The sequence below is a fragment of the Triticum aestivum genome, chromosome 6B (genome assembly GCF_018294505.1).
Source record: "Triticum aestivum cultivar Chinese Spring chromosome 6B, IWGSC CS RefSeq v2.1, whole genome shotgun sequence".
Lineage (NCBI taxonomy): Eukaryota > Viridiplantae > Streptophyta > Magnoliopsida > Poales > Poaceae > Triticum > Triticum aestivum.
In genome coordinates this window covers 264854194-264869553 of record NC_057810.1, presented here as the reverse complement: position 1 = coordinate 264869553, position 15360 = coordinate 264854194, and positions in this window count along the sequence as shown.

Sequence of the window (15360 nt, the reverse complement as noted above, 5' to 3'; positions counted from 1 at the left end):
GTGGGGCCACTGCAATTAGATTAAACTTAATCTATTTTAGTTAGCCGGTTAGTTAGGCCGTGGGGCCCGGCTGTCAGTGGCCCTGGGGGGGTTAGTTAGTGGGGTCATTAGCGCTAATTAAGTGACACGTCGACTTCGCCGGAGTTCGGCCGGCGACGACCAAAACTGCGGCGGGAGCTCGCCGGACTTGAGCTACAGGCGGCGGCTGGACTCGCGGAGACCACCGGGGCGTAGCCCGTGCTCGTGCGCATCTAGGGGGGCCAACGGGAGGTGCGGGGGTGGCCGGGGTTCGCCGGAATGGAGCCCGAGGCGGCGGCCGGAGCTCGGGTGGGTGCGGGGTTAGTGCTGCGGCTTGCAAACAAGCTAGCTTCCACGCTAGCGTTGCTCCACGGGTCGTTGCGAGTGCAACGGACGCACGCGTGGGGCCATTTGGTCACCGGGGCTTCGCCGGCGACGAGTCCGTGCGGCGGAGCGTCTCGGCTCCGGTAGAGGGGGCGGCTAGAGCTCGAAATCGAACTTGGGGTTAGGGGGAAACGGAGCAGGGACTCATGGGGATCGTGCAGGGAGGGTCAGCGAGCTCGGGGGCGCGCCGGAGTGGCCGAATTCGACGGAGAACGGCGCCGGGGCCGAAGCTTGGGGATGATGACGATGGCGGCTGCTCGGGGCCCTTCTGGTCGCGTGAGACGTCGAGGAGGTCGAGGGAGGCACTGCGGAGCTCTGGGAGGCGTCGGGGAGGCGAGAGGGGGATGGTGGCCGCGGCGAACGGCGTCGGTGGCGACGGCTCCGTTCGGGTCCGAGGTGCGGAGCGAGAGGGAGAGCAGGAGAAGGGGATGAGCACGGGAGGGAGTTGAGAGAGGCCTGAGGGAGCCGCGTGGCGTCTCCAGGGAGTAGCGGAGGCAAGCAGGGAGGCAGGAGGTGGCCGAGGCGGCATCGGCGCTCGCCACCGAGCTGCTTCGGTGCGAGGGGAGGAAGAAGACAAAGGGGAGGAGGTGGGCTGGGCTGGCCAGGTGGGGGAGCTGGGCCGGCTGGGCTGCACGGGTGAGGCCAAGTACTTCCTTCTCTCTCTCTCTTTTATTTCTATTCTGTTTTTATATTTTTCTTCTGTTTTTGTTTTATTTAATTTATTTTGCCACTGTTTTGAATTTTAAAACTAATTCAAACAATGCCAAAAACTCCTCTGAATATTTTATAGTGCTAGATGGACTTTTCCAAAAGCTTATAAAATATTTCAGGGGTATTTAAATTATATTCTAATTATATGAATATAATTCAAATTCAAATAGCTAATGATTTAAATTCAAAGTCCCAAAAATAAATCCTTAAAAATGTTCAATATTTTGGTTGGGACCAGAACCCTTACCAAAAATTATCAAACATTTATGAAGAGCCCTTTTTGAGCAATGAATGAGATTTCTAGGGTTTTTGCCCCTCTTTTATTTAGGGTTTTGAGGCTTCCAATATTCCTCAATTCAAGTTTCAAAAATATAGACATGATGCACACATGAAGCTAGCCTAGAGCAATGTCAGAAGCTAGGGATGTGACACACAACCACCATTCTATTCCACCTATAGTGCTATGTCCATGGCTCACGCTCATGTATTGCGTGAAGATTGAAAAAGTTTGTGAACATCAAAAGTATGAAACAATTTCTTGGCTTGTCTTCGGGGTTGTGCATGATTTAAATATTCTGTGTGATGAAGATAGAGCATAGCCAGACTATATGATTTTGTAGGGATAACTTTCTTTGGCCATGTTATTTTGAGAAGACATGATTGCTTTGTTAGTATGCTTGAAGTATTATTATTTTTTATGTCAATATTAAACTTTTGTCTTGATTCTTTCGGATCTGAACATTCATGCCACAATAAAGAAAATTACACTGATAATTATGTTAGGTAGAATTCCACATCAAAAATTCTATTTTATCATTTACTTACTCGAGGACGAGCAGGAATTAAGTTTGGGGGTGCTTGATACGTCTCCAACGTATCTATAATTTTTGATTGTTCCATGCTATTATATTATCTGTTTTGGATGTTTAATGGGCTTTAATATGCTCTTTTATATTATTTTTTGGACTAACCTATTAACCGGAGGCCCAGTGCCAGTTTCTGTTCTTTTTGCCTATTATACAGTTTTGCTGAAAAGGAATATCAAACAGAGTCCAAACGGAATGAAACCTTCACAATGATCTTTCCTGGACCGAAAGCAAACCATAAGACTTGGAGTTGAAGTCTGGAAGTCCACAAGGAGGCCACGAGGCAAGAGGGCGCGCCTAGGGGGGTAGGCGCGCCCCCCACCCTCGTGGGCTCCTCGTAGCTCCACCGACGTACTTCTTTCGCCTATATATACTCTTATACCCTAGAAACATCAGGGAGAGCCACGAAACCACTTTTCCACCGCTGCAACCTTCTGTACCCGTGAGATCCCATCTTGGGGCCTTTTCCGGTGATCTGCCGAAGGGGGAATCAATCATGGAGGGCTTCTACATCAACACCATTGCCTCTCCGATGAAACGTGAGTACTTTACCACAAACCTTCGGGTCCATAGTTATTAGCAAGATAGCTTCTTCTCTCTCTTTGATTCTCAATACAAAGTTCTCCTCGATGTTCTTGGAGATCTATTCGATGTAATACTCTTTTGCGGTGTCTTTGCCGAGATCCGATGAATTGTGGATTTATGAACAAGTTTATCTATGAATATTATTTGGTTCTTCTCTGAATTCTTATATGCATGATTTGATATCTTTGCAAGTCTCTTCGAATTATCGGTTTAGTTTGGCCTACTAGATTGATCTTTCTTGCAATGGGAGAAGTGCTTAGCTTTGGGTTCAATCTTGCGGTGTCCTTTCCCAGTGACAGGAGGGGCAGCAAGGCACGTACTGTATTGTTGCCATCAAGGATAAAAAGATGGGGTTTATATGAGTTTATCCCTCTACATCATGTCATATTGATTAATGTGTTACTCTGTTCTTATGAACTTAATACTCTAGATGCATGTTGGATAGCGGCCGATGTGTGGAGTAATAGTAGTAGATGCAAAATCGTTTCGGTCTACTTGACACGGACATGATGCCTATATTCATGATCATGGCCTTAGATATCTTCATAACTATGCACTTTCCTATCAATTTCTCGGTAGTAACTTGTTCACCCACCGTAATACATGCTATCTTAAGAGAAGCCACTAGTGAAACCTATGGCCCCTGTGTCTATTTTACATCATATTAGTTTCCCGTCAACTTGCCAATTTCTGTCGTCGTTCTTTTATTTTGCAATCTTTACTTTCCAATCTATACAACAAAAATACCAAAAATATTTACTTTACTATCTCTATTAGATCTCACTTTTGCGAGTGACCGTGAAGGGATTGACAACCCCTTTATCGCGTTGGTTGCAAGGTTCTTGATTGTTTGTGCAGGTACTAGGTGACTTGTGCATTATCTCCTACTGGATTGATACCTTGGTTGTCAAAACTGAGGGAAATACTTATGCTACTTTGCTGCATCACCCTTTCCTCTTCAAGGGAAAAACCAATGCATGCTCAAGAGGTAGCATAGCACAGTGTTGTCACGCTGGTGCTGATCTTGTGCTACTTCATCGCAGGCAAGCCCTCGAGGCGACCCATAAATGAGTTCCGTGGGGATAATTGCTTCTGCCCCATAGACCAGGGAGAAAGGAGTCTGCCCGGTAGCTCAATTTGGTGTCATTTCGAGAGACTATAGAACTATCGACATCTCATCGCTCCACTGCTTGTCGTGCTTCTGCGGTGTATCAAAGGTTCTTGTCTTGAGACCTCATAGCACTTTAGCATTCGCCCTCTCTGCTTGTCCATTTCTCCTGAGATGGGAGACATAGGCAAATTAGACCTTGCTTCCGATTGCATGAACATATTGCATGAAGGCACGGCTCGTGAACTGGGTGCCGTTCTCGGCAATGATCCTTGCCGGGACCCCAAAACAACACACCAATTCTTTCAAGAAGTTGTTAGCTGACTAGGCAGTCACCTTTGTCACGGCAGCAACTTCCGGCCACTTTGTAAACTTGTCGATAGCAACGAACAATAATTCAAAGCCCCCGATTGCTCGGGGGAAAGGGTCGAGGATATCGAGCCCCTAGGCCGAAAATGGCCATGATAAAGGGATTGTCTGAAGAGCTTGGGCAGGCAGGTGGATATTCTTGGAATGGAACTGGCAGGCTTCACATTTGGTGACTAGCTCAACTGCATCTTGGAGGGCTGTGTGCCAATAGAATCCTTGCCGGAATGCTTTCCCAACCAATGCCCTTGATCCAATGTGGGAGCCGCACATGCCTTTGTGTATCTCAGCCAGCAGTTCCTTTCCTTCTTCCCGGCAGAAGCACTTCAATTTCACACCGTTGGGCCTCGTTCTGTACAGAGTGTCATCGACAAACTGATACATGCTGGGGCCCGGGCTACTCTTTCAGCCTCATGTTGGTCATTGGCGAGTTCTCTGGTTTGGAGGAAGTGGACTATGTGTCTTGCCCAAGTTGGAGCCCGTGGCTCGGCAACGAGGACTAGCGGTACCTCCTCAACTGCGGGGGCATATTCCTTGTTCGCGGAGACCATGGGCCCGGCTGGAGGGTGCGGTCCAGCTAGTTGCGAGGAGTTGTTTCCGGCAGGGTCCCTGCTAGGAGCGGAAGGCTCTACTAGGAGAGGCTTACCGGAGTCCATCTTTCTCCTTTTCCGGGCCATTGTTCCTGGGGATGCGGAGGGCTGAGTGAGATGGAGAACAGAAGTCCCTGCAGGAATCTTTTGCGTAGCACACTTTGACAGATCATCAGCTATGCTGTTTTCTACATGGGGTACATGCTCTATTTGCAACCCGTCAAAACGCTCTTCCAATCTCCTCACTTCCTCAACGTATGCCATCAATTGACTTTGGCAATTCTTGTTGACTTGTCTCACCACAAGTTGTGAATCTCCTCGAATGATCAGCTTCTTGATTCCCAATTCTGCGGCAATCCCGAGCCCTACAAGGAGCCCTTCATACTCTGCTGTATTGTTGGTTGCCTCTTCCCGGGCAAAGTGCATTTGGATGACGTATTTCAAGTGCTCCACTGAGGGGGCGTTGAGAAGCACGCCAGCTCCCGCACCTTGCAGGGAAAAGGCACCATCGAAATACATAATCCATTCTTGGGGCGCCTCCTTGTCGGGGATGGCTCTTTCTGGCACTTCCTCATTAGGGGTTGGCGTCCATTCCGCAATAAACTCTGCCAACACCCTGCTCTGGATTTTTGATGTGCTCTCAAACTTTAGACCAAAACCGGACAACTCCAAAGACCACTCCACTATTCTGTCGGTAGCCTCATGGTTTCAGAGTATCCTTTGCAATGGGAAACGAGTGAAAACCGTGACCTCATGGGCTTGGAAGAAGTGGCGCAGCTTCCTTGAGGCCATGATCAGACCAAAGATCAACTTTTGCATGCTAGAGTACCTCGATCTAGCCCCCTGTAGTAAGGAACTGACTAAGTACACTGGACGTTGCACCACTTTCTTCGTTGTCGCATCCTTGCACTACAAAAAAATACACTTCCCGTGATGATACGTGTTTGTCACAGTAGGTCGTGTTTTTTGTCATGCATGTACATCCATGACAATTTTATGACAGAATTAAGGTAGTCATACCTGTGCTGTCGTAGAAGTGTTCCATGACATTACCAAAATTATCATCACGGAAGTGTCCACTTCCATGACGATAAATCGCGCGTCACAGAAGTGCTTTCGTCAAGGGTGACTGACACGTGGCATCTACCATAACGGAACGTCCTTAAGCTATCGGGTCCGGTTTTGGATCCGATAACCTGCTAACAGCCCCAACCAATGGGGATTTTCCAAGTGTAAAATCATCATTGGCTGGAGGAAACACGTGTCGGCTCACCGTTGGGACAGATGTCATCCACTCATTGGACCGAAGGCGCCTATGATACGTCAACACGTGGCACAGCCGAATAGAGGCCCATTCCTGTGAAAAGGCCGGCCCGTTTGACTTGGTCAAAAGGTGGCGGGCCGGCCCACGGAAAGCTTGTTAATGGCATGTTTGCATATAGCCCATTTACAACCCGCTAACCCAGGGCCCGTTACGACCTATCCGAATTAGGCCCAGTAGCGTCATCTGGGCCGTCCAATATGACTCCAACCCATTTTAAGTTCCAGCCCATGTATGGCCCATGACGCCTTTCGGCCCATATGAGGCCCTTTGTAACTCTTGGCCCATTAACGGCCCGTGGTGAAACTGGCCCGTAATGAACAGTGTATCACTTTATACCCATTAACGGCCCATTAATCCATTGGACCGTTTGCAGCCCATGTTATCTTTCGGCCTTCTTAGGGCCCATTTATTCTTGGGCTCACTTCTAGCATTCGGTTACTTACGGCCCGTTACTGCCATTTTCTGCTTGTGGGCCAAATTCAGCCCGTGGTTATAGTCGGCCCGTTTGTGGCCCGTTAATACGTTGGGACGTCATAGCGTCATCAAATACGGCCTATTAACGACAGTTTGTATGGTCGGCCCATGAACGGATGACTCCAACTCTAGCCCGTTTACGACCATAATGCGGTCTGTTTTTGGCCCATGTTTGGCCAATCGATCGTACGGCCCGTCTAAGGCACATTGATGAACGGCCTGTAGAAGGCCCATTGTTTCTACGGCTCGTAGAAGGCCCATTTTTTGTACGGATCATAGAAGGCCCATTGTTTCTATGGCCCGTAGGAAGCCTAGTGTCACTACAGTAAATATGTAGCCCATGGTCTGTTAAAGGCGGGAAACTACTATAGGTTTAGACTTGCTAATGGTCCAAGATGATTATAGGCCCATGTTTTGGCCCATATGAGTAACGGGCCAGCCTGAAGACCGACAACACTGAGATCCACTGAACCTTCCGGCCTAAATTATAGCATACCGACCAAAGAATAAACCTAGACTATACAATAAACAAATTACGGCATATTACATCCACTGGGAATCAAAGTTCGCTACCGGTGATAAGAAAGCGCAACATGACTGCGGATTACATACACTAGGCATCAAAGGTCGCCACCAGTGCATATAAACGCGCCGACAAAAGAATATACAAAACTGAGAGCACTTCAGAAGGCACTAGACCTGGCAAGCTTGGGCCCCACAAGCAGCCGAACAAGCTGATGAGACCTTAGTTGTGTCAATGATAGATGCTTCATCCCTAGCTATATGGCACCATAGTGCGCAAGGAAGTCCCCTGACATCTTCATTACATCTTTGACTTCAAGTTGGAGCTGAGCTGAAGCAAGCCTTTCCACTTTAAGTTGAGACAGAAGAGGTCGAACTGATTGAGGCAGCGAATACACAGAGGTTGTCTCACACCTGTTGGTGAGTAGCTTCAACTCACTGTCTTCATCAAGACAGGACCTTGGGGTCATCCCGCTGTCCTCAAGATGGTTTGGCTCACTATCTTTCCTAAAGTTCTGCCTGGCATAAGAGATACGACTCTGAAAGAGAAACAAGGAGACATGTAACAGGTTTCACAATTATATAAGCAAATAAATGGATCTATTCTGCATAAGGAACATGTTTTTACAACTACAATTTAAAACTGGTAGTTGTTGCAAACATCCAATCATATGTAAACAGCAGTGGAGGAAATGATGCCTATCCAAATCTATACTAGAACAAAGTTTGAAGGCTTGAGAAGGATGAACTTACATTACATGTTAACACGGGCTGGACAAAGCCCTTCTCCATGTTGATGGAAATATAATTCAATAAATTCCCCAAAGAAAATTCTTTATAAGAGTTGCTATTATTCTACATTTCACAAAGAGTAAATATAGATCAAATAATATTGGAAGAAATAGAGGATAATGAAGCTCATGTGCAGACTAATGATACATAATCAAATAGCAATTAATTAAGTACAACGCTACAAGGCAAAAGGTACTGACAAGAGGAATGCAGACATCAATGTGTGCAGTGGCATTGGCTTTATTTAACATTTTGGTAAGAGTAAATGTAGATATGATAATTTGGAGAAAGTGGAGGGCAGGGCAGATAAGATGCAGAGTAATGCTAGACAATCAACTATCTCACGATGCATGTACAGTAATACCACCACCGTTCGTTATTAGTTGTCGCTCAAATGGATGTATCTAGCACTATTAAGTTCTAAATACATCCAATTGATCAACAATTAATTCGATACAGAGGGAGTACATGACAACAAGTACTTAGATGAGCAATCCAAAACTTCATTACCAGTGTGTTAGTTCTACATTTATCTAAGAGTAAATATAGATCTTATAATTTCAAGCAAAGGGAGGATAAAGAAGCGAACTAGAGTGATGCTACATAATCAAACAACAATGAGTGTAAGTATGCTGACAAAGGGCAAGAGGTACTGACAAGAGCATTGCAGAGCCCAGTATTGTCGTGAGATCCTATGATCCTTTGAGCAAGGAGATTCATCTGAAATTAGTTTTCCTAAAAGAGAGAAGGTAAGGCACATGCAGAAATTTAGCAGTTCAAATTTTGAATTGATATCATGGATAGTACCTGACGCTGGGCTGTCAGCAGTTCTAATAGGGGTTTGGCCACTGGAGTAGGAGTAAAGTCTGTTGCAATTGGGCCTGTGTTTTCTATGGCTGCTGATCTATCTGATTTAATAGGTATCACTACCTTTTCCAAATACCTAGTTTGTACTCCTTGAGGATCTGCAATCACCCTCTTCCTTTTGGACATCTATTACGAAAGAACAACATTTGACTGGAAAAACATATTATGACGACACATGGAATAGGTACAGAAAATGGATAGGTATGGCATATACTCATGTATGATGCTTAAACTAAGCAGATGGTGTAACAAAGTAGAAGTAATGCAATAGGTTAGATGCAAAATATGTGCGACCAATACAACCTTGCCAAGTTAGAGCATGCACCTTGATGGGTGAATAAGATAGGCCATCCTCCACCATGCCAAGTTTGTTAGCCAGTGGATTGTTTCGCAATATTCCTCTCGTGCATCCATTCTCATATTCATTTTGATAATGTTCAATACCTGACATGCATGAAAACATAAAAACAAGTGAGATTATCTTTGTAATGCAGAAGTGATTCTAATCCAATACTTCCTCCCTGTAAACCCCTTTGTGCTATCTTTGCAATTCTTCTAAGAGGTGCCATGCATGTTGTAATTTGGTGTGTGCATTAATATAATGTGGCCTACTACTCAAAATTGAGAGCTCCAGAAGTGATGATACTTCATAGATGACAGCTTCAACATATAGTAAAGAAGAACAAGTCGACCTGACCTGACAGATTCAAAATATACTAAGGGAGAGTAACTCGACCTGACCAGTCGACCACAAGAGAAGAGGATCATCTTAAAGAGCAGAAGAGCAAGCAGATTGAAGATATTACAAGTCTTTCTATACAATGTCGGTTGGCCACCCATGATGAACCAGAGCGCACAGAGAAATACTATTCCTTCCGGTCTCTCCATATGTGGCTCACATGCATTTCGAAACTAAAGTAGGAACATTTAGCTGACCAATTAAACATCTCTCAGTTTTACTAATATCAGCATAATATCAGATTCGAATTTTTACAACTAAGCTTGTTTAGCTCGATGGGTGGAGCAGTGCTATTACGACATGAACCACGTAGGATGATTGTGGTCATCATAACCGTGGCAGTGGGATGGCAGATCTGAAGCTGCAAACCGTGCAAAGGGTAGTTAGCAACCGATATTTGCTTTGAAATAACAACTAAGATTTGGTATGGACAAGAAAGTACAGTCAACAAGTGACAAAGAAATGCAATTATGTTGTCTCTCTATAATCCCTCCATTCCCTTATACAAGGCCACTATCAAAAATACATTTTTCCTCAATACAAGGCCACCAACAGTAATCAAGGAAAAAATTAATGATGTTTTCTCGTACTAGCAACTTTTTAATACTTACATGCATGTAGTCATAATGACACTCAGCCACTTCCTTCCCATTCATTCGTTGCATGCTTGTGGTGTATTAATGATCCCGGTTAACGAAAAGAAAAGCTGACTTGCAAAGAAGTCAATAAATTTTATCTTGGTACCTGTAATATGAGTTTGTGGCCTTGTATAAGGGAATGGAGGGAGTATGGCGCGACATACATTTGGAAACTCAAGTGGGACCTTTAGCTAACCAATTAAATGTGTCTGTTAACTAATATCAGTATCATATCACAATCATATTTGAACAACTAAGCTTTGGAATTTTGAGTGTTGTGTTGTTTAGCTTGAAGGGTGGAGTAATGCTAGTATGACAGAAAGCACCTACGCAGATCATAGTAGAGTAGATAAAAGGGGAAAACCCTAAGCATCAAGAGTAAAATCAGGAAAGTGGAACTAGCTGGACCAGTGGGTGGCGCACATGCTTTTCGAAATGAATATAGGAACATTAGGCGACCAATTAAACATTCTCTGTTTTAGTAATATGAGCATCATATCAGATTCGTATTTCAACACGTAAGATTTGGAATTATGAGTGGCATGTTGTTTCGCTTGATGGGTTGAGGTCTTCAGGAGCAGTGCTAGCACGACACGAAGTAGTGAAGCACCTACAATGATGGAAGTGAATATAAAGGGGGGAAACCATAAGTTTTACGAGTATAGTGACTGTGACATGGCGGATCTGAAGGTGCAAACCGGGCAAAGCTACTTCGCAACCAATGTTTGCATTCAACTAGCCACTATGATTTGGTACGGGAAAGAAAAGTACAGTAAACAATTTAAGATCTATTTTCCAGGTGAGATCAATAACTTAAGCACATATGGAAGAGTACCACCTCTCTTACGACACCGTGTAGGCCCCTGATGATACGTTGAGGGTGCTGCGGGTGCGATTGCTATCGGTGGCGGGGAAGAAGACTTTAGATGGCAGACGACCGGGTCGGGGGATAAATCTTGTTGCCGTGGACGAGGCGGTCGTAGGAGCGGCAACGACAAAGTGGACGATGGCGCCGATGAAGCGAGACTACACGATGAAAGGATCCTGGTCCGGCGCCGTGGATGAGAGACGTCCATCTCTTGAAGTGGACGACGGGGTAGGGGTAGCGGCTCCGGCAAGGTGGAGGATGGGGTGGCGGACGGAGGAGGCTGGCCGCAGTGGGGAGGTTGTGTGGCGCCAACGGTGTATGAATGGGGAAATGGAGGGGGAGGGGGGATCTCAAACTTTGGGACGCGCTTGTCTGAAATGTGGGAAAGTTACGAACTTATCCCCCGTTTAAAATTTCGGACATCTCGTCGGTTGGGGATAGGATGGTAATCTCGCATCTCCCAAATATTTGCCGGTAACGATTTCGGGCGAGGAGAGGGTGTTTTGCCGCCCACGGTGTATGAACGGGGCTGACAGGTAGGGCGGTTGTGTCACGTCTGATGGAAGTTACACATCTGCCCCTATTTAAAATATTAGCCTACATCGATTTCGGATGAGGAGAGTTTGTTTTGCCACCCACCGTGCATGAATGGGGAAATGGAGGGAGAGACACATGTCTTTCATACAAGCTTGAATCAAATATGTTTTGCCGCCCACGTTTGGCGCCCATCGTGTCTGAATGGGCTTAAAGGCTGTCGTGTCACGTCTGATTGAACTTACTAGTCCACCCCTATCGACAACAGTGTAAATCCGGTCGATAAGGATGTCAAGTGTCAGGGGTAGACAGTGATTTCCATCTTGCAAACACTTGCTTCGGGCAGCCCACAAATGATAGTGGGTGTTTAGCCGCTTCGTTCAAAACTTGCGAGAATTAGCATTCACGTTTGCCCTGGGCCCTGGCAACTAAATCCAAATCCAATTTTTATTCAATTATGAATATCCACAGATAATTCTACGTTTTGTTATTTATTTCTTCAAAACCACAACAAAGATTTATTCCACCTTTATATATGATTATGATTTAGAAATGCCGTGATCTTCGAATTCAGTAGGTTGGATACACTTTGAGTCAAACAGTTATTTCATCCAATACAATATGCTCACACGAAAAACAGTTCACCTTATGTCAATCATACAAGTACTGAGGATTACCTCGCCTAAAGAATTCGGATCATTACAACACATGGACAACATAGGGGGTCTTACACCATAATCCGTTCAGAGACATGACACAACATGCAAGTACAATAATCTAGTGACAATTTCAACTGCTACCTAAAGAAGAACTGGGATTACCCTGGGCTTCAGATAGCAGAAGCAGCAGGACCTCCTCCATCTTCAAATGCAACATTCTTACTTCCTCCAATTCTTGGGTTGCTTGCATAATGCGTGCAACTAATTGCATAATTTCCAGCTTCAAGATCAAGATTACCTCATTCATGGAAGCCACACCATCTCTTTCTGCCTCTAGTAGAGCCTCAAGAACTATAATATCTGTGCTCACACTGCTCTTCGGTGGTGTTGCCTCTGAACTGCAACCATCTGGTAACATGGATGTCACACTGCTTCCACAAATAGATTATGGGGTTGTACATTGTGTCCTAGTGTGAACGGCATCCTGAAAGGTTTCCGCTGGACAAAAGTAAGAGATAGTTATCGCATGATCTAGGCAGTAAGCTTACATGGTAAACGACAAACGAATTATTGCCGACCATGGCAAGCTATATTTAAATGGTTCGAAGCAGCATTAGCCGAAAAGAAATTAAAATGGTAAGATGAAACTAGGGATGTAAGTGGCAAATAAACGACATCCGCAGTCCCATCTAGTTAGTTTTTGCTAGCTCCCTGGTTCATTTTCCTCAAAAAACAAAAACACTTTTGAACTATCATACCACTAGTGGACTTTAATCGGGATTAAACAGGACCCAGTTGACATCCCTAGTTGAAAGGGAGTGTACCACCGCTATATTTAAGTTGCCAAGGAATCTAAGCAGTTCAAATAATCTGAGAAAGCACTTAACAGTGTGGCCTCATATAAACTACGAAGACAGTCTTGTGATGAAGTTCAGAGGAAAGTTAAGGACTCAAATGAACTAGGCATGCATTTCTTTACGATAGTACAGCAGGCACTGCTGACATATTGGCCAACTCGGGTATAGCGTAACAAGTAACAAACAAGCATTCGAATCAAGCAATACATTAAAGCAAACAACTGTACTATTTGTTATTCTGTAGGATTATAGGTTGAGAGCACAAGCCAAGAAAGCAGCCCACACGCATTACATTTCACATGACGAAAACACACTAGCTTACCATATGTTGCTGTGAAGACTCACTGCTGTTGCAATGTTCTTTGAAGATATCGTCAGCATCCCGTGGTTGCAAATCTACTTGTTGTAGTTTATTCTGCACCCTCTATTTAGGTAAAATTAATTTTAATCGCATGCACTGGTTCGAATTGATCATCAATGGTTCATCTAAACTAATGAAAGAAGGGTGTGTGCATATACGACAAGATATCTGCTTCCCTCTATTTTTATGCTTGTTCGAGGTGCCAGCCCCAAAAGAACAAATATTTTGCTTGATGGGGTTGGCAGCTCCATAATTAATAGAAGCATCAAATTAGTCATGCAACTTGGGAAGATCAAGAACACACAAAAAAGTAATGAACAGAGGCTCATAGCAGTGATGTAATAGCTAGCATCAGAAAATGTAGGGTAAAACGAACAAAAACCAGCGGAACCAACAGGTGGCATCAGAACAACACCGTTATCATAAATATAGCATGCAAGAAGTAAAATAGTAGGGAGTGATATCTAGGAAGTATAGTAATACTTAGGACAAAACTAAAGCATATTAACTATATGTGCAACGGTATGTAATTTAGCACATGTAACATGTTCACTGCCATAAGTATGGCCCTACAGGTGCAAGCAGAATAACGTGTCTCATGAAAAATTGAATGATGCCTTGAAGAAATTCAAAGGTGCGGTGCTTATGCTAAGAAAGTGAACGTAGGCATTGGCCGCTGGATAATAGTACCTCATTCTCGGCGGCGTATGGGTATCGTTGGCATACTTGATAGCTAAGGATCGTCGATGGTGATCGTGTTGCGGTTGAGTTTGTGCTGGCTGTCGCCGTCGCTGAAGCGGCTCCGGTGCTACGGTTGCGGCGCATGTCGACATACAAGAAAGCTCATCTGTGGTAAGTGAACAGTTGCACAATAAAGAGAAAAACCAAAGGAGTACAGATCGAAATAACCTGATGAGGCTGCAGCGTCGGTAAATCAGGGCCGGTGGAGTTGAATATGGCGTCCGTGGAGCGGGTCCGGTGCAGTGGACGAAGGCTTCGGCGGGCGCGTTGTACAGTGCTTTCGGTGAGGCGGATCTATTGCGGCGGTCGCGGGCTTGTATGAAGGGCCAGCAAAGGGACGGACGAGGGAGTCAGTGAAGGGCCTACATTGTGGTGGACGAGGGCGCCGGTTAAGCAGATCAGGTGCGGTGGACCATGATGGCGGTCCAGGAGATCTAGAGCGGTGTACAAGCCAGTCGCTGAAGCGGCTCCGATGAAGTGGTGAGTTGGCAGTTGGGGGTTCCAAGGTGTGGAAGGTAGATCCGTCGGGGTGTGAGGTCCACCGCTGCGGCGGAGGACTAGATACGGCGGCTTGCCGTGGTTGTGGGGGGGGGGTCGGGGAGGCGAAGGGGAGGGTCTCTGGGGAAGAATGTTGGGGGCAAAGAGGGGAAAACAATGGAGTTACCAAAGTAGCCCTTTTCCGTTCATGTGGCAGGGGTAAAACAGGAATATCGCAGGGCTAAACTTTCGGGCGCGAGATATTTCGATGTGAGCAGGAAGTTTGAAAGCTTTTGGCGCCTGAAATTATATTCTGCTCTTGTACGGTCGACTATGATATCATGGCCGAGAATTTGTTTGTTTTGCACGCAAAAAAAAGTGCAAGTTTTGAAAATCAATGTCTCCAACTCGAAACTTAGATTGTCCATTCAATTCAAATATGGATCATTGAGCTACTACAAGCAAATACCATCATATGGTCCAATTCAAATGAAATTTCAAATGTGTTTATCCTAAATGATGACAAAAGCAAAAAATGTGTATGTGTATGAATAAAGTGGATGATTATAAAGTTTGAACATGCCCATATGTGTATATCTCTAGGTTTGATATATGAATTTGAAATCACGAAATCCCGGCTTAAAAATGTACCTCCGTTTAAATGAATTACAAAAGCTAATGATGGAGTCGAATTCCAAAATTCCAATCTTAGGTTTGTAATTCTGGTATATCAAAGTATATCACGCATGTTCAAAAGTATCGTTATCTCATAGTCCAAACTGTGAAACAAATTGATCAACCTTGAGTGCACACACTATTGACCATGTATATCTCAATTACACTAAAGTCCCTCAAATATAGACACCTCGCTCTTTATCT